General features: G+C 44.9%; 1 protein-coding gene across 1 annotated transcript in view; it reads left to right on the forward strand.

Annotated features, from left to right (window-relative positions):
• The window catches only part of TMEM65 (transmembrane protein 65), a 229,607-nt gene that overhangs the window by 175,593 nt on the left and 26,534 nt on the right, over positions 1–27,480 (forward strand). The gene's annotated exons all lie outside the window — the stretch shown is intronic.

The following is a 27,480-nucleotide window of genomic DNA, read 5'->3' on the forward strand; positions in this document are numbered from 1 at the left end:
CCCATCAACTTCCAGAGCCTCAGGCTGTACCTGTCATCTGTCTCACCACTACCCATTGATGGTACCGATGGATGGATGGATGGATAATAGGGATGATGAGTGGGGCTCAGCTATAATCGGAGCTACCTGTGTAGGGGAAAACCTACAGTTGTTTCCTCCTGTGAGTTTTTCTTTACTACTCACACAGAACACTGAACGTCTGACACTTCTGGTCACCAAGTATGTGGGGTTTTCCCCCACATAAAGCAATCTTCTAATGTTGCCAACTTGGTGTCCTCCAATTTAACTCAATTCAGATACTATTTACCTGGAAATAGCATCAGACCCCACAGGTTAAGGGCTCAGTCCCACAAGATTTCTCCCGCCCCACTTCTGATGCCAATCGCAAGTAGTAGGTCCCCAGGTTACCAACAGCTTCTGTGTGAACAGCCAAATAAAAAGATATACTGGACGAGGTCTGAGAGGGTGCTGAGACAGGTGCTTTTGTCCCTGTGAAGTTGGGGCCCATTACCTCCCAGTACGTGGGTGTGTTCACCAACCGGGAAGCTCTCTGAACCCCATACTTCTGGGATTTTTATGGAGGCTTCATCATGTAGGTATGATAGATCTTTACTTCCATTTTCAGCCCTTCTTCCTTCTCAAGAGAATGAGAGGCAAGGCTGAAAATTCCAAGCCTCTACCCATGGCTTTATCTTCCTGCTGACCAGCCCCATCCAGAAGCCCACCTAGAACAAAAGACACTCCTATTACCCAGCAGATGGCAAGGGTTTCAGCAGCCCTGTGTCAGGAAGCTGAGTCAAAGATCAAATATTAGGACAAAAGATTATCCTAGTGCTCCAATCACCTAGGAAATGACCAGGGTTACAGGAGCTCTTTGAACTGGGCGCAGAGATCAATATGTATTTTCTAGGATCTCGTACTACCCTTCTTAAAAGTCTACTTGTGCAGGTGATTTACGTACATGATTACCTGGAATCCTCATGGGAACCATGAATAGTTCCCATTTCATAGGAGCGAACAGGAAGCAAAGAGGCTGTGACTTGCCCAAGGCAAGGAATCCACCCTTGCCCTGTCCACCGCATCATGCTGTTCCTGTGAGTCTTCATGGCATTCAAGTCCAAGGTTGGAGGCTCCAGAGCTGAGGAGTGAAGAGGAGCGAGGAATGTCACCTCCCTGCAAGCTGTGTGACCGAAGCATACCTGTCTGGCCCAAGTAAGCCTTTGAAGGCTCAGCTCTGTCTGTCCTGCCCCCTCTTAAGATGCGTAATTGGGTCAGCCTCTCTCCTCCCCTCCACACTCCAAATTGAAGTTGTTAATGTACTAGAAATGCAAATGGAGCTAAAATTAGTTTAGCTTTATTCTCCAAAGGCCATCTTTTCCCCTCCTTGCAGAGAATGATTTTAACATAATTTTATTCTGAGAGGAAATAATCACTAGGCTTTTTGAAAAAATGAGCCTCTTTAAATGTGTATTTTTGCCCTTTTCTGTCACCTTTTGCAAACCGAATAGCGGTTCCACTTTATGATCTTTGTTCTTATTTCAACACTGGTAGACACAACAAGTCTCAACAAGACAGGGAGGCAGGCAAAGCAGGAAGATCCGGGGGATCTGCAAGAGCACAGGAAAAGCAGGAGCCCCTTTGTCGGTGGCCACACTGCATTGCTTCCTCCAGGTGGCACCCAAATTAGATGAACAGAAGTCACAGGGGGCCAAAAATTATCCTTTGAGGAGCAAAACTATGCATGCAGGAATCATATGATATAAGATACCGGGATCCCATAGTGAGACAGGTCAGGCCCCTTGGCCCTTTCTTTCTTTCTTTTTTTTTTTTTTTTAAGATTTTATTTATTCATTTGACAGAGAGAGACACAGCGAGAGAGGGAACACAAGCAGGGGGAGTGGGAGAGGGAGAAGCAGGCTCCCCGCAGAGCAGGGAGCCTGACGTGGGGCTCGATCCCAGGACCCTGGGATCATGACCTGAGCTGAAGGCAGTCGCTTAACCAACTGAGCCACCCAGGCTCCCCCCTTGGCCCCTTTCTAAATGTGACCTTTCCCACCTGGAAAGTGGGGACTGTACTACGGAACCTGCTGTATTGATCTCAGAGGATCATTGGTTTTTTTTTAAAGATTTTATTTATTTATTTGAGACAGAGAGAATGAGAGAGAGCACATGAGAGAGGGGAGGGTCAGAGGGAGAAGCAGACTCCCCGCCGAGCAGGGAGCCCGATGCGGGACTCGATCCAGTGACTCCAGGATCATGACCTGAGCCGAAGGCAGTCGCTCAACCAACTGAGCCACCCAGGCGCCCCAGGATCATTGTTTTTTGTTTTGTTTTTTGGGGGTTGTTTTTTGGTTCTTGTTTCTTGTTTTTGTTTTGGTGGTGGTGGGGTTGGGGAGGGGATTGTTTGCTTGTTTTAGGACTGCGTAAGCTTGGGGGCTGGTTAAGAAAATCTGGTGGGCTCTCTTATGGGTTATACTCCCTGCGCCTATTCACCGATTGATCTCATGTGTTACTAGATCAACACTACATTTTTCGTTGTGCCTGAAACCGCATGGTGATTGGGACTCGTTTTCAGATGACAAGACTGTGAATGTAGGGCGTTTGGATGCTACCGTTCTTTCCGAGACCATGTTCATCCAGTTGCAGGAGTTGGGTATTTCTCAGGCTAGGCTCCAGTGGGTGCAGTAGGTGCTCTGGGGTGATTGCCTGGGGCGACCCCCTCTTCTCCAAGAGCATGCTCAGACCTTAGAGTCGGTCCCTGTGCCCTGGTCAGTACTGTATAAGTGCCCATCCTCCCCACCCCTACTGGCCATGGACAATTCGATTTTTCTAGAGGTGTCTACCTGGCCCATGCCGCGCTAATTAAATTTCTTCCCTGGAATTTGGAATTTGGAGGAAAGGGACAGAGACTGGGATTCGCATGCCTGGCAGCACCAGCAATGAAGGCCAGTCAGCCGTTGACACACTCTGCTGTTTTTTCTTAAGTGTTTGATGGAATTTACCAGTGACCCATCTGGCTTTGTGGAGACATTTCTTTTTATGATGAATTCAATTTTAAAAATAGATATAGCAGTATTCGAGTCATTCCTCTCTTGTTAGTTTCTGGCAGTTGTGTTGTCCAAAGAATTTGTCCAGTTGCCAAAGTTATTGGTAAAGTTATTTATGATAATTGACTTATTATCCTAATATCTGCAGGTTATGTACTTACAGCCCCTTTTTTATTGCTAATATCAGCAACTTTGTTTTCCTTGTTTTTTCTTTACTATTTTTGGCTTTGTTAACTCTTCTATTATTTGTTTTCCTTGTTGTTAACTATTTCATTGATTTCTGATCTTTTATTTTCTTTCCTTGTACCTTGGATTTAATTGCTTTTATTTCTTTTTACTTTTTAAGGTGGAATTGGGATGATTTACTTTAAACACCTCTCCTTTTTTTATTGAGATATAATTGATGTATAACATTATATAAATTTAAGGTATACAACATTTTGATTGATACATTTATACATTGCAGTCTGATTACCACCATAGCATTAGCTAACACTTCTACCACATTACATAATTATTATTTCCTTTTTTTATGTGAACAATTAAGTTCTAGTCTCTTAGCAACTTTACAGTTAGTATAATATGGTTATTGCTATTGTGGTTTAGGTCTCCCAAGACTTATTTATCTACTTGTTGCAAGTTTGTACCCTTAAACAACATCTCCCCAATTCTCTCATCCCTCCAGCCCTGGTAACCACCATTGTGGTGGTTTTACAAATTTGGCTTTTTTATATTCCACCTACAGGTGATATTATACAGTATTTTTCTTTCTCAGTCTGACTTAGCTCTCTTAACATAAAGCCCTCAAGGGCCATCCATGTTGTCACCAACTGCAGGATTTCCTTTTTCCTCATGGAATATCCTGTGGTAGATAGATAGATAGATAGATAGATAGATAGATAGATAGATAGATATAGATATACATGTAGACATATATCTATCTCCATTCATCTGTTGATGGACACTTAAGTTGTGTTGATATCTTGGCTATCACTAATAATGCTGCAATAAACATGAGAATGCAGATATCCTTTTTTTTAGATTTTATTTTATTTATTTGCCAGAGAGAGAGAGAGAGAGAGAAGCAGGCTCCCCGTTGAGCAAGCAGCCTGATGTGGGACTTGATCCCAGGACCCTGGGATCATGACCTGAGCCGAAGGCAGACACTTAATTATCTGAGCCACCCAGGCGCCCGAGAATGCAGATATCTTTTTAATATTCTGTTTTTATCCTATGTATATCCTTTGAATATATACCCAGAAGTGGGATTGCTGGATCATATGGTAGCCAAATTTTTAACTTTTTGAGGAATTTCCATACTGTTTCCCATAGTGGCTGTACCAATCTGCATTCCCACCAGCCGTGTACTGGGGTTCTCTCTTCTCCACATCCTTGCCAGCATTTGTCTCTTATCTTCTTCATGATAGTCATTCTAACAGGTGTGAGGGGATATCTCACTGCAGCTTTGATTTACATTTTCCTGATGATTAGTGATGGTGAGCATCTTTTCACAAACCTGCTGGCCATTTGGATGTCTTTCTTGGAAAAATGTATTTAGTTCCTCTGCCCATTGTTTATTCAGATATTTTTATTTTTTAAATTAAAATGTATTTTGTTATTGATTTTATTATTTATTTATTAAAGATTTATTTATTTATTTGAGAGAGTGTGGGGGGAGGGGCAAAGGGGGAGAGAGAGAGAGAGAATCTCAAGCAGACTCCCCACTGAGTGTGGAGCCAACGCAGAGCTCAATCCCAGGACCCTGAGATCATGACCTGAGCCGAAATCAGACGCTTAATGCACTGAGCCACCCGGGTGCCCCAAATTAAAATTTATTTTAGATACTAGTAGATTTACTTACAGTTGTGTGCTTTTGTTGTTGTTATTGAGTTGCATGAGATCTTTAGATATTAACCACTTATCCAGTTTATGTTTTCAAATATTTTCTTCCATTTCGTAGATTGCCTTTTCATTTGTGGATCTTTTCTTTTCCGGTGCAGAAGATTTTTAGCTTGATGTGGTCCCACTTGTTGACTTTTGCTTCTATTGTTTGTGTTTTTGGTGTCACATCCAAAAGATCATTGCCAAGACTAATGTCAAGGAGCTTCTTCCCTGTGTTTTCTTCTAGGAGTTTTATGTATCAGGTCTTAGACTTAGATCTGTAAAACATTTTGAGCTAATTTCCTCCTCCTTTTTCCTAATACAAGTTATTAAAGCTGTATATTTCCCCCTACATACTGTTTTAGCTGCATCTCACACATTTTGATATGTAGTATTTTTTATCATTTACAAGTGTGTTCATATTGTACTGAATAACATATGAGACTGTTGAATCATAATACAGGTCTGAAATGAATATATGTTAATTATACTTGAATTAAAAAAATAAAACAAAATAGAAAAAAATTTGCATGTCAGTTGAAATTTTATATATATACATATATATTATATATATAAAACTTCAACTTTGACATATACATTTTAAGAATAAAAAACATCCTGGGACACCTGGGTGGTGCAATCAGTTAAGTGTCCTACTCTTATAGACAGTACATAGGATCTTGCTTTTAGAACTTGCAGTATTCAGTCCATTTTTATTGAATATAATTATTTATATGGCTTCATTTAAGTCTGACATTTTGCTATTTGTTTTCTCTTTTTTTTAAAAAAAAGATTTTATTTATTTTTTGACAGAGAGACAGCGAGAGAGGGAACACAAGCAGGGAGAGTGGGAGAGGGAGAAGCAGGCTTCCCGCCGAGCAGGGAGCCTGATGCGGGGCTGGATCCCAGGACCCTGGGATCGTGACCTGAGCCAAAGGCAGACGCTTAACAACTGAGCCACCCAGGCGCCCCTATTTGTTTTCTCTTTGTCACATTTGTTTGTTGTTCCTCAGTTAGAACTTTCCTAAACTGATCTAAACTGAGGGCAGATCACGTTAACAAATCAGAGGTTGAGATGATTGAGAAGCCTCTGTCCTTGGGAGGGATATTCTATTTCCCATTTAATGTGACTCCCAGGGGGCAGCCCTTCCCCTTGTCCAATGAAAAGCCTTGCATGTTTTTCAAAGCCCCTCCTTTTTAAAGCACTGTGAATGCCATTTTATTTCCCTCTAGTCCTATGAGAATCCCAAAATCTCTACTCAGCCTCTTAGGCACAGCTTTTATTTTTGGAATTGACAGTTGAACTGAGTAGTGAAGGAGCTCCATTTCCTGACCTCACTTCCTTTGGCTTGGCCAGATATTGGCCCTAAATTCTCTGTGACTTGGTAGCTTCCATTTATTTTTATTTTCATTTATTTTAGCATAATAAAGATTTACTCAAGCCTCTTGTGACATTTCAGGACACAATTTTAAATGTCACCTTTTCTTTTGTCCCATCCACTTGTTATATTTATGTTGTTATTTTCCTAGTGTCAGAAGGAGGGACATTCATGGTTAATTGATTAATTGGTTGAGTTTTAAATAGTTTGGTTGGGGAACCTCACACTGGACATACACAAGTAATTTTTGGTTTCAATCATCCTATGCTAACTATGTATCACTTTATGGGCTGAAATTTTTATTCCTTTTTAATTAAAAAAAGAAGAAGAAGAAGAATTTCATAGGAGAAAGCAGTCAATGAGAAGGTAGCCCAGAGGGAAGGAGGGGACAACAGCAGGCTGGGAGGGTGGAAGGAGAGGTTGGAAGGGGCTCTGCTGTTGCTAAGAGAGCACATCTTACAAGTTCTCATCACAGGAAAAAAAAAAAAGAACTTTGTAATTATGTATGGTGATGGATGTTAACTAGACTTCATGGGGATCACCCCCCCCGATATATACAAATACTGAACCATTCTATTATACCCCTGAAACTAATACAATATGGTGTATCAATTAGACCTCAATTAAAAGAAAAAGAAGAGGAAGGGCCCCTGGGTGGCTCCTCCTCTTCCCCTTCCTCCTCCACTTTTTTCCTCCTCCTCTTTTTCGGTAGAGTCGCAGATTGGTTGAATCAAGGTCTGACTCTTGATTTCGGCTCAGGGTCTCAGGGTCCTGGCATCCAGCCCTGCCCTCAGCAGGGAGTCTGCTTGCGATTCTCTCTCTCCTTCTCCCTCGGCCCTCTGCCCCTCCCCCCAACCCTGCTCAAGCTCTCTCTTAAATAAATAAATAAATAAATAAATAAATAAATAAATAAATAGAATATTTTTTAGAAAAAGAAAATGAAGAGGAAAACACAAGAGCCTCTGTGGGGCAGTACTGGTCATGGAAAGGGCAATGGGCTAGAAATTTTGGTCTCAGGGCTTCTCCTAACTAGCTATGAAGCTTGGGATAGGTCACTTCTGCCTCCAGGAAGCTCAGGAAGGTGAGGGAAGTGGTATCGCTCTTTCCCCAGCTAGCTCCCAGGGGCACTTCCACACAGCTGACACCCCACTCGTTCCCGGTAGGCACTCTGAAGTCAATCTACCAGTAACTCCTTATCTCTAGTCTTCAGTTCTGTGTCTGTGAAGTGAGGACACTGAAATCAATCATCTGTAAGCCCCTTCTAAGCCCTAATGTTTCAAGATTTTGAAAGGGATTTTTTAGGTCTAACTCAACTTTAGGGGCTCTGGGGAACCTTTCGAAATTGATGCAAAATGTCGTGTGTTTGTGTGCATGTACAGGTATGCATTTTTCTGGGGAGAGGGTTCTTAATGCTGTTACTCAATTCTAGGATGTTCTATAAGCGCAAAAGTATTAGGAAACAAGTGAATACTTAGCTTAATTGTATTAATTCATTTCATCATCATAATCGAACAAGCATCTATCTTATTGAGTATCTTTTATGGGTTCATATGAGCACACAGATGAATAAGACACATTTTGGAGAAATGTCCAGTCAATAAATCATCAACAGAGTTGTGTTGTTTCTCCTGGGATGTGTTGAATTGGGTTAATGTCAGAAATTTGGGGTTCTAGTCCCAACTCTGGTGCCTGGCTGTGACTCTGACCCCCAGTTTTCTCAAGCAAGATATAGCTTGCGTCACATACCTCCCGCTTACTCCTTCTGGTTATTCACTCAGTTGATGGAGCAACGTGGCCCTCTATGTCAGGCACTGTGCTAGGTACAAAGGGTACAGTTGGGATGACACTGACAACCTGCTCCCATGGAGGGACAGACTAGCTGGTAAGCTATGGATTTGATTTTCCTGGGGTGCATATGCTGCAGCAGGGTTGAGGAGCGGGAAATATACACTATGATTCACCTCAGATCAGAACCAGAACAAGTGGCTTCGTTTCCCCTTCTTTTCTTCTTTTTAGAGGGGGGGGGGATGGGCTAGCCTGGTGGTGGGTATTAAGGAGGGCACGTATTGAGTGGACCACTGGGTGTTATACGCAAACAACGAATCATGGATCACTACATCGAAAACTAATGATGTAATGTACGGTGACTAACATAACATAATAGAAAAATTATTTTAAAAATGCTAAATAAATAAATAAATAAACATTAAATTGAGCCAAGGGAATAAGGAAGCATCTAGACAAGCCATATATACACGATGCTTCCTGAATACAGAGAGATAACAGAAATGGTAACTGTTTCTCTAAAAATGAGTGATGTGAGTTTTACAAATTGATCTCTGGGCTTTTGGAGATGTTCTGGGGCCGGCTTCCTGGAATTGGAAAGGATTGAGAACACGTGCTCAGACTTCTCACTCAAGTTGATAGATTGAGCATGGAAAAAAAAAATGCCCTCATTTCAAAAGACATAGAAATAATAAAAAAAAATTTTAAAAATAGCCACAATCACAGAGAATTAATAAAAATAAAAAAGTAAAATTATGGAACAGCATACTAAAGGAAAAGAAATCTCAGCCACATCAGATCCCAGCAGACATTAGAGCATCAGCCTCAAAGTGTCAAGGGTATGCGCCTTTGAACATGGAATTCTTCATTGCGCCAAGTATACATGGGGATGGGGGAACAATCGGTTTTAACAAGCCTTCCAGGCAGTTCTGAGGCACACTGGAAGTTTGAGAACCTCCAGACTTGAGCATTTTCTTTATAGGCATCCTGGAGAAAGCTTCTCCATTCTGAACAGCTCACAACTACCTCCTTTCTTCCTACAAATACCTAGAACTTGACTGGCCTGATTTTGCCCACTTTTACCAACACCTGGTGTGGGTTGTGTAACAGGGACACTATCTTAACCTAAGAGGATGCAGTTACAATGAGGTGGAGTTCCAGATACCCATAAGGCAGGATGGAGTGGGACCTGGTATTTGGGGAACTGGGTGGCTTCCAGCAGCCACCATATTACATGGGGTGTTGCCTACCTGTGAAGCAGTTCTCTTCCAGGGAAAGCAAGCCATCCTTGTCTTCCCTCAGCCCCAGTCCTCTGGGAGTGGGCGTTCCTCTGTCTGAGTTCGTCTGCCTTTGTGTGTTTAATTACTTCTTTGCTCCAAGATAGAGCTTGAAATAGAGTTTGCAATCAACTGTCATGAAGGGGCTGAGACCCACCTGTTCTGTTTTTCAAAGGGTTTATTTTCAGCCTCCCCGGTGCATGCCCCGTGGAAGCTCTTTAGGGAAGATCTTTTCTCTCTGCTAATTTAAGTGTTTACTGTCTGGTTTTTCTAGGTCTGAGTCCAGGCTCCTGACCAAAGGACTTTCATCATTTTTAAAGTGTTTATCTTTCCCTTTGGGTAAAAGGAGAGAAAAACAAGAGTTTCTATCAGTCACCAGTGGAGAAATGGTTGGAAGCTTGCTTTTCAATGAGATTTGTCTCCTTATGGTCCCATTAGGGTCTCATTATGGTCACAGAGGCCAGAACTAAGAGGAGTGGGTGGAAGGTGGTCTGGGAGCTTGCAGAACACTGAATACTATACTTCCCAGATTCGGTCCCTGGTTAGAGATGAACTTATCCATCTTTGGGTCTCCAGTTCTAAGTACAGAGGTGATTAGGAAATGCTGTTTGGATAAATGAATGAACGAATGACTGAATGGTTTTATTTTCCATTTGAATTGGTTTCTATGTTTCCTGGTTCCTAAGGCAAAAAGGTCAATCCCTTGATACGTAGTTGTGAATCTTTGGACAATATTCTGCAGGGTATAGAACAGTTCCGTGCTCACTGATTTTGATGGAGCCCTCCAGGGGCACTGAAGCTTGGGAGAAAAGTGCCTCCCAGCCACACTCTTTGGATGAAGAACGCGAGTCTTGGGGACGTGTAAGGCCATACATTCAGGAAGGAGCTGAATTGAGACCAAAAATTCACCTCTTCAGATTTTCCTCTCAGTTAGGCTGGTAATAGAATAAATTTGTATCTTCAGCCATGCTTGCTTACAAGGTGGGAAATGCTGTTTAAACAGAGAGCATAACGTTGAATCACAGTTTCAGTTCAGAGAAGGTATTTGGAGAGGAATAGGGTAATACAGTTTGTGTTTTGGGAGAATCCCGTACTTATAGTTGATTATGATTGTGAAGGGGCGAGTAGAGGAGCAGATACCTCCTAAAAATTGTGATACGACCACTGGATAATCTAAGATCATCCAGGGTAAATTTGGAACACATTTCCCATTTTCCCTACTCATTGTTCTGTTCCAGTTGATCAATGTAACTTTTGATCAATTTAAATTACTGGCTTTCTCTTTTTATTCCTATTGCTTAACAATAATTTAGTTCTTTTTTCTGATTCCCATGCTACCAATGGTTATTGCAGAAAGTTTGGAAAAAATAGAAAAGCATAAAGAACATAAAAATCACCCTCAGTCTTACCACACAGAGAGCAGTGCCGGTAAGGGGGTGTTGTATTTACATCCCAAATTTCATCCCCACACGCATACCAATCCACTAATGACCCCGGTTCTCATCAGCCTGGAGGGGCTGCTGGAGCCACTGTAGGGAGAAACCCTCTTCTTCCTCTCTCCACATTGTTGTCCCTCCGTAGAGACAACACACGTGCTAAGGCTTGAGGAGGATAGAAGGGGACCGACTGGTCCCAATTTGCCAGGGACTTCCAGGTTTTAGCATTAAAAATCCCACATCATGGCAATGCTTCGGTCCCAGGCAAATCGGGATGGTGGATTTATCTCTCCCACCCCAGTAGCAGAAAGGAAGAGCGCTGACTCATCCACCGGAGAGCTGGTGAGAGGCTGACACTCAGCAGCCCATTGCTCTGTTGGGCAAGGTTAATGTGTTCAAGCCACTGCTCATTCATGGCAGGGCTCTTGTTTCTTGTTGGATCTGTGCCCAGGCACAGTGAGCCTCATGATCTCATCATTCTCCATCTTCCTTAGCAGAACTTAAAGCAAAGTGGCGGACTGGTTAATAAGTTCATCCTGCTCTGCTGGCCCACAGACCTTCCATGCAGGGCAGGGGCAGGGGATGGTGACCATGACCGAAAGCAAGTTAAGGGGACATTGCTGCCATTGATAAAACTGATTCTTTGGTCTGTTTGGCTCCTTGTGTCTACTGTCAACTGGCTATAGCCCGGAAGGAAGGCAAATGACTAATTTATAGTCCCAATCTCCAACACACCAGTGCTTTGACAGAGAGACCCCTTTAAAGTAAGGAAAAGTCCAGGGTTTTTGGTGTGGATGCTAGGAGGGGCTTTAGCATAATTTGGCTCATTGTATTATTACCCACAGCTGGTATTCCTGAGTGTGAACAGGGTGTTTTGTTCATCGTGAAATGGGAATTATGAGAAATATTTTTCTTTATAGAGGAAGCCAGTTGGAAAAGCCATGAATTAGATTAATGATTTGTGATTCTTACAACCAGTTGGTGAATTTCCTACGGGCAGGTGTAACTCGAGTTGGCAGTTCTGGCTCAGTGAAGGCTGAATCAAGGTCAAGCAAAGGTGAAGTCTCCAACTAGACCCAGCCTTGGCAGCCGTGAAGCAGGTGTGTCAACCTTTCCTGTCTTTGCCTTCTACCTGCCCTTCTTTTGCATCTCTGGTTCCACCTCCTCCCTCTACCCTACTCTTTCTCACTGCCTTTTGCAGAGCTCCTTCATGTCTGAGCAACTCTTACCATCAAAGTTGACTCACTTCTGGCAGTTTTTTTACAAAACTAAACATACCCTTACCATATGATTCAGCAATCATGTTCCTTGGTATTTGCTCCTGTCCATACAAAAACCTACACACAGATATTTATAGAGCTTTATTTGTAATTGCCAAAGCTTGGAAGCAACCAAGATGTCCTTTAGTAGGTGAATGGTTAAATAAATTGTGGTACATCCAGATAATGGAATATTATTCAGTGCTAAAAAGAAACGAGCTATTGGGCCCCTGGGTGGCTCAGTCGGTTAAGCGACTGCCTTCGGCTCAGGTCATGATCCTGGAGTCCCAGGATCGAGTCCCGCATCGGGCTCCCTGTTCGGCAGGGAGTCTGCTTCTCCCTCTGACCCTCCCCCCTCTCATGTGCTCTCTCTCATTCTCTCTCTCTCAAATAAATAAATAAAATCTTAAAAAAAAAAAAAGAAATGAGCTATTAAGCAATGAAAAGACATGGAGGAACCTTAAAAACATGTTGCTAAATGAAAGGAAAGGCTGAAAAGTTTACATACTATGTAATTACAGCCATATGATATTCTGGAAAAGGCAACATCATGGAGATGGTAAAAAACAAACAGTGGCTCTACAGGATGACTAGTGGAGCACAGAGGGTTTTCAGGGCCCTGAAGCTATTCCATATGATACTACAATGATGGAGACAGGTCACTATATATTTGTCCAAACCTGTAGAATGTACAACACCAAGAACAAACCCTACTGTACCCTAAGGACTCTGAGTAATACTGATATGTCAGTGAGGGTTCGTTGGTTGTAATAAATGTGATTGGGGGTGTTGATCTTAGGGGAGGCTGTTCATGTGTGGAGTCAGGGGTACATGAGAACTCTATTTCCCACTCGATTGTGCTATGAACATAAAATTGCTCTAAAAAATAAAGTTATAAAAAACAAGCAAGGGGTGCCTGCGTGGGAAGAGACAGCTTTTATAACTGTAAAGCGAGGGGGTTAGACCAGTACCTTGTAAAGTCCCCTCCATCTTAAGACTACTTTGATTCTGGGGCGCCTGGGTGGCTCAGTCGTTAAGCGTCTGCCTTCGGCTCAGGTCATGGTCCCAGGGTCCTGGGATCGAGCCCCGCATCGGGCTCCCTGCTCCGCGGGAAGCCTGCTTCTTCCTCTCCCACTCCCCCTGCTTATGATCCCCCTCTCACTGTGTCTCTCTCTGTCAAATAAATAAAATCTTAAAAAAAAAAACAAAACAAGCAAAACTGATCCATCCCAAAGGTCCTTCTCTCAGGGTTGTGAGACAAAGGGCAGGGATGGATTGAACCTGCCAATCTGGATAGGGTCAGTATCTTGACAGCTCCTTCTGCCTATACCCAGGGTTCCCACCCTCCGCTCAGAGCCTTCACACTGACATTTTCCAAGTAGTAGTGATTTCCCTGGATTCTGACTCCCACCCTACACTTCGACCCTTCTTCCTCTTTCTGGTCTCCCCACATTCCATCCTCTCATCTCCTTTTCTGTCTGGGAACCCTTCAGATTCAGGGTTCCGCTGGATGATCTTCCTGACTTCAGTTTTGGTCCTTACCCACATTTCTACGAGTCTTCCCTCCCGCCCCCACACCTCCTGGTTTCTGCCCAAGCAGCAGGTGTCTTAGACCACTCAAGCCAATAGCCCTGGCACCAAATAATCCGGCAGAAGCCCACCTCTGGTGGCTTTCTCGGCATGCCTGTCTTCAGGGCAGACAGCAAGGAAATCGCTTGGTTCCCAAGGCAACCATCCCCTGGTCCAGAGGAGGAAGGTGTCGAGGGACAGAGCAGTAGGTTTGCTGGCAATTTCCTCCCACTGGAGACGTCGTGGGTTAAGAGACAGGTCCCAAAGGGAGGACGGATGTGGAGCCAGCCTGTGAGAGGCAGAACCACTGACATTTTCCTTGCTTTTCTACAATGCAGAGAGCAGTTCTACCTCCCCTGTCTCTGTGTTCCCACCAGTGCCACGCAGGAGGGACAGCGTGGTCAGCCTCCTGGGGAGGAGGGAGGCACGGGAGAAAGAGCAGGGGTTTTGAAGCCTGGAAGTTCAGGATCCAAATCCTGGCTGAGCTCTGCACTAGCTGAGGAACCTCAGCCACAGGTTTAGGTTTTAATATTCTTTTATTGAGTGCTCACACTATGCCAAGAATTTGACTTTCTTATCACATTTATCTTCGTAACTGGCTGCACGATTGGGACTATTGTCCCCATCTTACATCTCACAAGGAAGGCAAGTGCTTAAATCTGGATTTAGATCAGATTTCTGTGATGTCAACGCTCAGGCTGGTTCTTCATCCCTGGGCTGCCTGGCCCCTCCTCACGGGCACAGGGACAGGGTCCAGTCCCGGCAGGGCTATGAGGCAAAACAGCAAAGTGAGACGAAACGTGGGAGGAGACAGAAGCCTGGGCTAGCCATGGAGCTGGAGGCCTGGGGAAGTGGGAAGAGCTGCTTTGGAAGGATTTGACCCTATGGAGGACATAGTCCTGACATTCACTTGCTCTTTATGCAGTCTTTTCTGGAATCCCTGGCTGACAAGATCCAGGCCTGGGGAAAGTGCCCAAAAACAGCTGCCCAGGCCAGGGCCCTGTGGCTCAGGTTCCAGATGTGAGGAGGGGGACTGCAGGTGAAGCCCCACCAGACCCTTCCACAACGCCCCTGCTCCTTGATTCTGTCAGGCTGCTCACCGTGGCCATCTCCGCTCTCTTGTTTCCAAAGCAGCCAGTGTTTTGAGGAATGACATCAGTGACCCCGGGGGAACTGGGTGGTCAGTTGCGACCTGTTTTTGCATATTCATTTGCAGAAGCAAGAACTGCAGAACCATGACAACACAGGAGCTTTGCGGCCAGAGAAGACCAGGTGTGAATTTGGATTCTAGCACGACTGACTAGCTGGGTGACTGTACAATTTACCTGACCTCTCCGACCATCTGTAAAATAGGAGAAATCCGGGGAGGGGGCGTGGGGCTGAAGCCAGGGAAGGCCACACCAGTGGTGTCACTCTCATCCACTGCATCCCAGGACCTGAGTGTTGGTTTGGAAGGCTGGGGTGTCGTCGTCAGTGCCGGATTAGTAAAGAGGCCTTGCAGACTGTCCGATGCTGATTAAAGTGCACGGTAGACCGAGGCAAACACCAGAATTCTGATGTATTCGTTTATAGTGAGAAATAGATCTGTCACATGGACTAGAACTTTCCCATTAGTAGGATCAACAAGTCGCTCGGGAAGCCAAATCTCCAACAGGAGATTACCGGAGCAAGTATAAAGCAGAGAAGGCAGACGTTGTGCTAATGTAATAAGTATGTCTGAGGGCCGACTTTTATTCATATGTTGAAGTCCTAACTCCCAGGACCTGAGAGTGGGACTGTATTTGGAGATAGAGCCTTTCAAGAGGTAATTAAATTAATATGAGGCCATTAGGGTGGCCCTCATCCAATGTGACCTGTGTATTTAGGAGGAGATTAGGACACCGATGGAAGCAGAGGGAAGACCACATGAGGACACAGGGAAGAGACAGCCATCTGCAAGCCAAGGAGAGCAGCCTCAGAAGAAATCAGCCCTGCCGGCCTGCTGACATTGTGCTCTCAGGGGTCCAGCTTCTAGAACTGCGAGAAAATTAATGCCTGTTAGCTTGCCCGGTCTGTGGTATTTGTGGTGGAGCTGGAACTGACTCACACAATGCCAGACACTGGTGTAGAGACTGTGGGGGCGGGGTAACATTTACCCTCCTGGAGCTGCTGTTCCCTCGAGGGAGACTTGAGTCCAAAGCAAGGAAGCCAAAGAGTCTCTCTGAGGAGAGACATGACACAGGAGCTGAGACCAGAGAAATGAGAATGAGCCAGGCATGGGGGAGCCAGGAGACAAATATCCCAGGAGGACAGACTTGCAGGGGCAAAGGCCCTGGGGCTGCAGGACCCTGGGCAAGTTCAGGGAACACGAAGGAAGCAGGGGAGCCTAAGCAGATGAGCAGGGGCACGAGGGGCCAGGGGAGATCACCGAAGCTGCAGGGCCAGAGTGTACAGAGCTCATGAGCCAGGCTACAGAGCTGAACCTTTCTCCTCAGGGCAGTGAGCAGTAACTGAACCTTTGGAAGCAGGGCCACAATACAACCTGGTCTCCACGTTTAGAAGATCACCCTGGCTGCCACAGGGACACCAGGTGAGAGGTTTTTGCAGCAGTTAGGCCAGCCACGATGGTGGCAGAAGAACTGGAGAAGACTAGAAGGATGTCGATATTTTGGGGGTCTACCCCATATTGACAGGCACTGATCAATGGAACTTGGAGGGTATGGGAAAGAGTAGAATCAATGACAGCTCTCAGGATTTTGGCAGATGTGTCCACGGCAGTTGCATTTATCTAGCTGAGGAACCTGGGAGATGGTGGATCAGAGGTTCTATGCATATCTATTAAGCATACAAGTGACTTTGCCAGTGGGACCAGAATACGTGAAGTCAGTGAACAAGTCATCTCCCTGAAGAGCTCTCTGGGTACTCAGACCAGGTGTTAGATCTATCCAACTCAAACTAGCTTAACACAAAATATATTGGCTAAAGTAACTGGGAAGCTCAGGGGTAGGTATGTGCTTCAGGCATGGCTGGATCCAGTTTGCTTTTCTCTCCCTCTTTCTCTCTCTTCTCTGAGATGCTTTCTTCTGGGCTGATGTTATCCTCAGGCAGGCACTTACCATAAATTTTCCTCCCACCACACACAAAAGAGTGAGGGGCAGTGATAGTCTCAGGAATGACTGTTATTCACGTGGCTTGGGTCACATGAACAACCCTGAATGACTCACTGAATTGCTGTGCCCTTGGGCTGGAACACTCACAGGCTGAGTCGGAATACATGTCTGAGGGAAGGGAGGTAAATTTATCTCCACCTAAAACCCCTTGGACTGAAGGTGGGAAAGAGATGGTTCCCCCCAAAGCAAGGGATCCTGAGCAGATAAAAACAACAGCAGGTGATTATGACCACATTCTACCATGCCCTGGGTAAAGATTGACTTTATTATTTTTCAGCCCAGAGATCCCACCTATTTCTAAGCTTAGCTGAGGCTGACCTGCTTCTCACACTGACCAGTTACCTCCAGTGGATAGTCTCCTAGTGTAGTTCTTGAAAGTCAATTTTATTTCCCTTATTCCTGGTTTTTCTAGAAGGAGGGCACACTGTTAGCCTCAGGGAACTGAGGTATATGTAAATGAAGAATCTGGCACAGTGCAAAGCACACGGTAGACCCTCCATAGAGGGCAGTAATTATTATAGTCATTTATTGGACAAGTGTCTACTGACCTACTGACCTGACATGCAAGACACGCCTGGGGAACTTGGGATTTGTATTCTCAGCTCGAGCCTCAGCTAGGGGTCAGTCCTATGAGGCCTGTCTGGAAAGTCATGGCTCGCACCTGCACAGGGTTCTTCCTAAGAGAACTTAGGAGGCTCCTGGGAGAGAACAAACACTGGATGAGGAAGGGCAGACATCAAGAGCTTGACCAGCATCAAAAACTCTAGTCTTCCGAGGGGAGGCTGGGTGTGAGTGAAGCCCAGGGCTCCCCAGGGGGTTTGCCTCTGTGCCCCACCCCGGGGCTGATGCCTGAACGCTCCAGAGAGGGCAGGGAGGGAAAGGAGCTGCTGGACTGAGAGCCCTGGAGGGCTGTGGGACCGAGCCGCCCTGGGCTAGGCCCGTCCAGAGCACACAGTCGGTGGGGGGAGGGCCTCATGCCTCTCAGCCCAGCCATAGCCCTGGGAATGACAGTCGTTCTAGCTGAAAACACAGGCATTAAGTCCCTTTGCTGAAAATCAATTCTCTGAAAGCTAATTTACTAAAAGCCAATTTACCAAATGACCAAGTCACTGAATTCCTGAATTTTTATGAAGTGTTCTTTTCTCTCCCGCTCCCGCCCCTGCCCGGGCCTCAGCTTCTATGTGAGCGGTACTGGTGGTGGGGACAGGGAGAGGGATTGCTCTTCAACGTGGGCCACCATGGTCTATCTTTTTGTGGACTCCTGTGCTGACTCTGCTCCTGAATCTGGCCAGTCCCTGCCTCTTGCCCTGCCCTTCTTCTACCATTTTGACTCAAATGGGTATGTTTTCCCTTAAAAGCAATTGAATATCATCTGTAGTTTTGGAGACATGTGCCTCGCCATTCTGTATCAGTTAGGATTGCTATGACTGCAAACTACAGAAAACCTAACAGGTTAGGGGTTGTTCTCTCCCCTGGAAGCAGGGGAGTCTGAAGGGGAGCAGTGCGGCGCTAAGGCTTCTTGATGCGTTTTCACGTCAGTGGCCTCGGCTTCAGACCTCATGTGAAGAAATGGCTGCTGTACCTCCAGGTATCACATTTACATTCCAAGATGGGATCGGGGGACAGGATAAAGGAAACAAGCTGTGCCTCAGGCTCCAGCCACTTATTAATATCCATCATTGGCCAACACTTGTCACATGGCCACCCCAGTCTCTGCCCACTTATCTGATCCTGCCCCTGTAGCTAGAGGTGAAATATGGTGGGTGAACTGTCCTAGGCCTGGGTGAAGGTTTTATTTAAAAGGTTCTGGGGCTGAGTGAGGGAACAAGACTTTTTTAGGAAGTCGGGTTCCTATAGATTACATTGGATCAAGAGAGTTGTGACTTTGGGGTAATTACTATGACTGCAATCCCCTTTCTACCCATCAGTTGATAGGACCTGAGGAAATTCAGTCTGCAGGGATAAAAACGGCATGGTGACAAGGACATACTGATTCTAGAGCCAGAGAATATGCATGTGGGTCATAGGAGAGGTAAGTAAAATACACTGGGGCTTGGCAGAAAGAAAGGAACAGCCCTCGCCCCCGGTGGGGAGGCGCTGAGCATCACGTACCTCTTGATGGTTTTTTTGTTTTGTTTTGTTTCTTTTTGGAAGTACAGTTGACATACAACTTCTGTTAGTTTCATGCGTACAACATAGTGATCCAACAGTTCTATACATTACTCAGTGTCTACCACAAGGAGTATAGTTACTATCTGTCACCATACAATGTTATTACAATAGTATTCACGATACTCTCTATGCCGTACTTTTCATTTCTGTGACTTATTTATTTTGTAACTAGAGATTTATATCTTTTAATCCCCTTCAGCTATTTCATGACCGTGGGGACGGACCTAGAGGGTATTATGCTAAGTGAAATGAGTTCAATTTCACATATATGTGGAATCTGAAAAACAGAACAGAAGAAAGAAGAACAAAGACAGAAACAGCCTCATAAATACAGAGAACAACCTGGTGGTTGCAGGAGGGAAGGGGTGGAGGGGATGAGGGTCATGGACTCCTAAGACTTATTTTTAAAACTGACATTAGTGCATTGAACATTGGCATCGATGCAAATTTACTTCTACTTCGTGGCCACCACTGCTGTGTATATGTGCATGGATCCTGACTGATCCAGCCGAGCTTCCTGAATGGCAGAGGAAGAAAAGGGCCCCTGGGTGTCTCCTAAAAGCCACGGGTGGACTCTTAGGAGCCCTAAGTGATTCTGATGAAGGAGCTCAAGAAAGCCATAGAAATGATTCACCACAATCTGAAACTTGTTGCTTTATTGAAAATCAGTTGGCTTACAGTTAGCGAGCAGTTTCCTTAAATCATCATAAACATCCCAAAGACTGGTGCAGGCAGAAAATTGGATAATTCCCTAGCAAGAAAATAGTCTATATCCAGTACATTCTATTGTAATAGCTACAGTGCTGGGAACAGGAAGAGAAGATGGTTTTAAAGCCAAAGAGAAAACTGCCTGGTAATTAGCCATGACACCCCAATTTCTGATCTGTGAATTGGGAGTAATCATACCCACATGTAGAAAGCGTTACTATGACTCACCATTATCGGGTTCTCCTCTACTGAGCACCCGGGGGGATTGTAGTTCTCTGCTCTCTTGAAGTTGGGTGTGTCCACGTGACTTGTTTTGGCCAATGAGCCATGAGTGGAAGTATCCTGTGCTATTTCCAAGAGGAAGAAGCATTTACTAGTCAATGTTGGAGTCTCATTACTCTATTTTCCTGGACCCAGAAGTTGTGGAATTAACATTGATATGGAAGGGTCCATATGGAATCCTGGGCCAACATGTGGGGTATTGCTCGGACCCAAAGCCAAGTCTGTGAGTGAGAGAAACTATTCAGATAAAACTCTGAGATCTGGAGGGTGTGTGCATTACTATAATATATTCTAGCCTATGCTGACCGTAGACTCTTCTTGGAGTCATCACAGGGACTCAAGAAGATTATGAAAATATCTAGCACACTGGCTACAGTAAGAGCAACTACTAAGATTGGTATGTATGAAGGAAGTACGGGAAAACATTTACCAGGTGAGGTTTTCAACACACGGTGCTGGGGAAACTGGACATCCACACACAAAAGAACGACACTAGTCCCTTACCTAACACCAAATACAAAAATTAACTCCACATGTACCAGAGCCCTAAATATAAGAGCTGCAACTATAAAACTAGAAGGGAATGCAGAGGAAAAGCTTCAGGACACTGGATACGATCATGATTTCTTGGATATGACACCAAAGACATAGGCCACAAAAGAAAAACAAGGTAAGCTGGGGGCACCTGGGTGGCTGTCAGTTAAATGTTTACTTTTGGCTCAGGTCATGATCCCAAGGTCCTGGGATTGGGCCCTGCATCGGGCTCCCTGCTCAGCGGGAAGTCTGCTTCTCCCTCTCTCCCTGCTTGTGCTCCCTCTCTCAAATAAATAAATAAAATCTTAAAAAAAAAAAAAGAAAATCAAGGCAAGTTGGACTCCATCAAAATGTTAAAAACTGTGTAGCAAAGGACACCACCAACAGTGAAAAGGCAAGCCGCAGAATGAGAGAAAATATTTGCAAACCATGCATCTGATGAAGGATTAATACCCAGAATGCATAGAGAACTTGGAAAACCCAACAACAACAGAAGCCAAACAGGAGATGAACCATAAGAGACTGTGGACTCTGAAAAACAAACCGAGGGTTCTAGAGGGGACGGGGGTGGGAGGATGGGTTAGCCTGGTGATGGGTATTAAAGAAGGCACGTGCTGCATGGAGCACTGGGTGTTATACGCAAACAATGAATCATGGAGCACTACATCAGAAACTAATGATGTAATGTATGGTGATTAACATAACATAATAAAAAAACAAAACGAACAAACAAAAAAACGAGCACAGGACGTGAGCAGACGTTTCTCCAGAGAAGATCCACAGACGACCAATAAGCATATGAAAATGAGGTGGAGAAGCCAGAGGGACCCCAGGTTAGAAAGGCTCTGTCTCTGCAGTTTCTCTGCAAGCCCCCATTTACTCACATCCTATATTTACCTTGGAGTAAAAACCAAAGAAGCTATGTTCTCACTCCAATGGGGAGGCAAGAGGGTTGATCATTCTCTGAGTTTCTCCTAGGCCCCCAAGCACCTGATCACATCTACGAAGAGCTGGATCCCAAACCTGTTTCCAGGTCATTAGCTTTGAACAAACCTTGGCAGACACTGTCATCAGCACCCCCTACCTTCAGTGATTTCTGAAATCACACCTGTTACTCACCTTCCACTCACATTTCAGTGCACCCTACCTTGGATTCCTGAAGGAACACGTTCCCTGACTCCTTTCCAGCATAAGCCCCTAACCCCAAGCGATGACGAGACTCATTCTCCTTTCCTTTCCGAGTCTCCCAGACATTCCGTCTGCTATTTTCTGTCACTCACGCTACTCAGTAAACTCTGCTTTCACTTTCTCTGGCTTGTGTTTGATTTCTGTCCTGTGTGGAACCAAGGACCCTCGCTCTGGGTCCCCCACTCTGGGTCCTCGGACCGGGCCTGCCTGCAACAACAAGATATTCAACATCACTAATCATTAAGGAAATGCAAATCAAAACTGTGAGCTATCACTTCACACCCACTAGGATGGTGATTATGAAGGAAAAAAACCCTAGAAAAGTAACAAGTACTGTTGAGGATATGGAGATATTAGAGCCTTTGTGCACAGCTGGTGGGAGCATAAAACGGGACCGTCATTACGGAAAACAGTAGGGTAATTCCTCAAAAAATTAAACATAGCAGCACTATATGATCCAGCAGTTCCACTACTGAGTCTATCCCCACCCCCTCCAAAAATTGAAAGTATGGTCTCGAAGAAGAAGAAGTCTCAAAGAGATATTTGTACACTCACTTATAGCAGCAATTATAATAGCTCAAAGGTGAAAGCAATCTGAGTGTCCGTGAATGAATAAACAAAAGGTGGTGCACACATACAATGGAATATTATTCAGCCTTACAGAGGAAGGAAATCCTGACAAAAGCCACAACACAGATGAACCTTGCAGACATTAGACTAAGTGAAATAAGCCAGTCACAAAAGGCAAATACCGTATGATTCCACCCACATGCCATACTCAGAGTCGTCAAACTCATAGAGACAGAGAGCAGAACTGTGGTTGCCAGGGGCAGGGGAGGGGGCATGGGAAGCCGTCGGTAATGGGGACAGAGTTTTAGTTTTGCAAGATGAAAGATGTTCTGAAGATCGAGGACGGTGATGGTTGTAGAACAATGTGAATATACTTAATACCACACAACTGTGCACTTAGAAATGGTTAAAATGGTAAATTTTATGTTATGTATGATTTGCTAAAGTTAGAAATAAGTAAATTTTTTTAAAAGGTGAGATTTGGGGCACCTGGGTGGCTCAGTCGTTAAGCATCTGCCGTCGGCTCAGGTCATGATCCCAGGGTCCTGGGATCGAGCCCCGCATTGGGCTCCCTGCTCAGCGGGAAGCCTGCTTCTCCCTCTCCCACTCCCCCTGCTTGTGTTCCCTCTCTCGCTGTCTCTCTCTCTCTGTCAAATAAATAAAATCTTTTAAAAAAATAAAAATAAATAAAAGGTGAGACTTCAGAGAAGCTCAGGAAGGAAAAGAGAGAACTTTCACTTGGAAATTCTAACTGATTTGGTTCTCAAATGCAGAGGTGCCTCAAGGCATGAAGTTCTCCCTGGGTTTCAGCTCCAACTTGAAGGAAGATAATATGTCTTCACAAAGGGACTAGTGATGCCCGGTCCCTCACTGGCCAGAGGTGAAGAAATTCAGATAAGCTACTGGAATAAACTGTTGCCAATTCTGTAAGGTCCAGAAAAGGGTCTCTGTATCAATTAGGATTTGTTCAGCTGCATCTAACAATGAAAGCAACAACTACCACTCCCAAATAACTGTGGCTTTAGAAAGATACAGGTTTGTTTTGCTTTCATGTAGAAAAGTCTGGAGATAGTCCCTGCAGGACTGGTTTGGTGACTCCACAATTAGCAGGGATCTGTGCCCCTTTTATCTTTCTGCCCCACTACTTATGGCGGCTTCCATAGTCAAGGTTGCCTCAAGATCCAAGATAACTGATGGAGCTCCAACCATCACACCCACAGTTCAGGGGCGATGAAGGAGGAAGAAAAGGTGCAAAGGGTCTGTCAGCTGAAACAACTCCCTTTAGTGAGATTTCCTGTAAGCCCTACCCACGGAGCTATGCTCACAAAGTTTCTGCTACCCCCAATAGCAAGACATGGACAGACGTGCTGCTTGAGCTCAGCACATTGCTGCCCTCCTACAGTTTGTCTTCTGCTACCAAGAAGGAAGGAGAAAATGGATATTGGGTATGCAGCTAGCAGTTTCTACCCTGCCTGTTTCTTTACAACCCTAACTTCCAAATCTAAGTCCTATGCCTGACTTAGAAAGAGCTCAGTTAAATGTCTGCATTGTTTTCTGCACTGTGGGTGTGGGGATCCTCACCACAAGAAGTGGCAAGATGAGAAAAGAACATCAAAAAGATCGGGTGTAGCATGAACGAGAACTGCCTTTACATTCTCTTACCATCATCAAACGCAGTGCTTCAGGTAAACAGGAGAAGAGACTCCAACCTGCATCCATGATGTTGTGTAAATATTTGGGGGGTTGTGGTTGAACCCCCAGGGCATGGATGAACCTTAAAAAAATCATCAGGGAATATTCTGACTGGGGGCAGGCTCACCCACCTTAAGTCAATCATTAGGCAGCCCCTCCAGGAAAGCACCGAGCAGAGGGGCAGGAGGTGGGGGGAAGCGCTTGGAATTTAGATCTGCTACAAAGGAGCTTGGACATCTTGGAAGCCCCTAGAGCTGTTTTCTTGTCTGCACAGTGGGACCTTTGGGAGAATGAGCGAGGAAATAGATGTATTACTTTGTAATCTATAATAGCATTCAGCGAGCTTTAATTGTTTGTTACTCAGATAGTAAGTGATCATTCATTTGGATACTATGATATAGAAGACAATACTAGACACTTAAAAAATGTTCCTCTCCCTCCATCCGCAGTAGAGAGCCATCAGCCACCAGCCCGCACGCCCAGACTCCCACAATCCTACAAGATGGACGTCATCTTCACCTTATAAATCAGAGAGGTTCAGAGTTGTTGAGTAACCCGGTCAAGGTCACACAGCTATTGTCTATGCTCAGGCTTCATGCCACCATCTCAGCCTCCAAAGCCCATTTTCTTTCTCCTGCTAAGATGCAGAGAAAAATAGAGTGCTCTTTTCTCAAATGGCCCTTTCTGAATGAGGGAGAGCAGAGACATGTGTTCTCTCTTGATTTGGGAGGAGCTCGTGCTCCCTTAAAGGAAAGCTGAACTTTAGGGGCTGGTCTGGAAACTCCTGGGGGCAGAGGTGGGGGAGGACTGGGTGTCCTTCCCTTACCAGCTCTGAATGTGCCTCATCTGCTGTGCTCGAGAGGATTTTAAGGAGTCGGGGAAGGATGGAGCGTGGTCCTTCCTTTCTCCTGAGACACTTGTCACTTGAGAGGCTGAATAACAAATGGGAAAATCTTGTTCCAGAGAGAAAAGTGTTTGTGGAGCCTCCTTCTTTCATGCACAGTAATCATCCTGGCTTTCAAAGCTCTGCTAAATGGGCTTCCAAATTGGGCCGAATCACAATGCCTGTGTGAGGCCTCCCGCTCCCAAAACAATGTCCACGTCCTCATCCCCAGGATCTGTGCATGTTACTTTACAAGGTGAAAGTGTCTGTGTGGATGTGGTTAAGGACCTTGAGATGGGGAGATCTTCCTGGATTACCTGGGTGAGGCCAATGTAATCTCATGCATCCTTAAAGGCAAGAACTTGTCCAGTTATATTTGGGGGGGGGGGGGGCATGACTATGGAAGAAAGGCACAGAGAGAAATAACATTGCTGCTTTGAAGGTGGAGGAAGGAGCCACGAGCCAAGGAATGCAGGCAGCCTCTAAAAGCTGGAGGAGGCAAGGAGACAGATGTTCCCCCAGAGCCTCCAGGAGGGAAGGCAGCTCTGCCAACGCCTTGATATTTATTTGTTCAGTGAGCTCCGTGGTGGGCTTCTGGCCTCTATGATCAATTCAATCCGCAGAGTTTGTTGTAATCGGTTACAGCGGCAATGGGACACATACACTCAGCAGTATCACTGGCTGAAAAGTGTCTTAGTCCATGTGCCAGAACATTTCTAAAGCCTAAGCCTGATCCTCTTCCCTCATCACTTCTCTTATCCAATTAGCCTCCACGTCCTCTTGATTCTGCCCATAGAAATGCTTGTGCCATGAGCTGCTAACCTTTGAAAACCGGCTTCATGCCAGGCACATGTGAAACATTTTACATGCCTTTCCTGTAATCTTCACCATTCTCGTCAAATAGTAGTAATTCCTTTGTATCAGGTGAGAAAATTGGGACTCAGAGGTTAAGCGAACTGCCCAGATAGAAATAATGCGGCTAGGATTCAGACTTCCCTGTCCTCTCTGGCAGGTGCCTGGGCAGTGGGGAGGGAACCTCACCCACACACTGGAACCTGGCTCTTCCTCTCCAGCCCCATGGCCTTGGCTCTGGCGTGGGTTCTTATCTCCCTCCAGGGTTTTAGCCACTGTTTCCTAAGGCATCCCCCTGCCCCTGGATCTCATCCTTATCAATCCATCATGCGCTATATATAGACAGAACAACTTCTCTAATACACAGAACTGTTCTTTTCAGTTCTCTGCTCAAACCCTCCCAGGGGACCCCATTTTGTGCTGCATAAAGTTCAACTTTCTGGCATGGCATTCAAAGACCCTCACAATCTGGCTCTGAGGTCAGTCCATCCCTTCAAACTCTCTACAGAACAGATCCACTAACACGTTAATTTTGCACCAGAATATGCCATGGACTTTTCATCACCACATATACAAATGCCATTATATGACAAACAAGGAAAATATAGCTCAGAGATGGAAAGTTATCTGCCTTAGGTCACACAATTTGCATGATGCAGAGTCAATACTAGACTCCAAATTCCCCAGTAGACCACCTGGAGCTTTAAAGAGATAATCTCTGATCCCTCCACTTCCCTCCTCTGCCATCATTACTGAGTGAAAACAACCATTCTGTCTTGTGAGGAGGACTATAGTACCTCCAATCTACTCTCCACGTGGAATAAAAATCTAATCGTGCCTCTCCACTGCTTAAAAATCCTTTGTCATCCATTGCTTTTAAAACAAAGACCCAGACTCTTAAGGATGTGACCCTTACATGACTTTCCCACTCCACCTCAGCACCCTCTGTCTCTCACTATAATACCCAACCTCTTTCAGACTCCTTCATGTGCCTCACTCCCTGCCACCTCAGGGCCTTTGCACATGCTATCTTCGCTGTCTGGAGTACTCTTCTTCCTATCTTCATTATTCTTCTTCCCCCTCCAGCCATTCCTTCCCCAGGAGGTCCTCCTGACTGCCAGACTGAGTGGGGGCCCTCCATGAGATGCTCTTTCCATTCCCAATACTTTGTCCCTGTTCAGTCCCTCAGTCGGTAATTATCCATGTGTGTGATTATTTCATCAGTGTCTTCTCTCCACCAAACTCTATGCTCCACTAGAGCAGAGACTTACTTTATATGATGGTGTACTTTTGTGTACCCACTGTTGATCACAGCACCAGGAACAAGGATGGAGCTCAATAATTATCTTTTAAATGAATAAATACCAACTAGCCCCAGCTGTGAAGTCAATCCTGTAATTTCCACTTATGTGTGTCTTAAGGGAAAGAGCAAGGAAGGTACCAAATGTTTCAACTACTGGAAACACAGAATTGGATAGCCTCCTGTGGGTTGTTTGGTGGTGGTGGTGTCGCTGGTATTGATTTTGTTTTGCTTAGTTTGGAGAAAAGGATTCAAATACTGTGGAAAATAAATAAATAGAACTGCTGTGAAACAGATTTAAGCTGAAAGAAAACTCTAATCTGTCAAATGAATAAATTTAGTCTTTTTTAAGACCATAAGTAGGGACTCGTGGCAACTTCTTGGGAAATGGGTTGTTTGCTTTTTAATTTTTAAAATTTTTAATCTGTAATGTCTTTAGGGCCAGGGCTGCAAAATTAAGCCTAGAATATTATTTTATTTATTTCTTTACATGCAGGACAGGCCATAAGTGATAACC

The sequence above is a fragment of the Mirounga angustirostris genome, unplaced genomic scaffold (genome assembly GCF_029215605.1).
Source record: "Mirounga angustirostris isolate CCGP_5_RB_7025 unplaced genomic scaffold, mMirAng1.0.hap1 SCAF_4, whole genome shotgun sequence".
Classification (NCBI taxonomy): Eukaryota; Metazoa; Chordata; class Mammalia; order Carnivora; family Phocidae; genus Mirounga; species Mirounga angustirostris.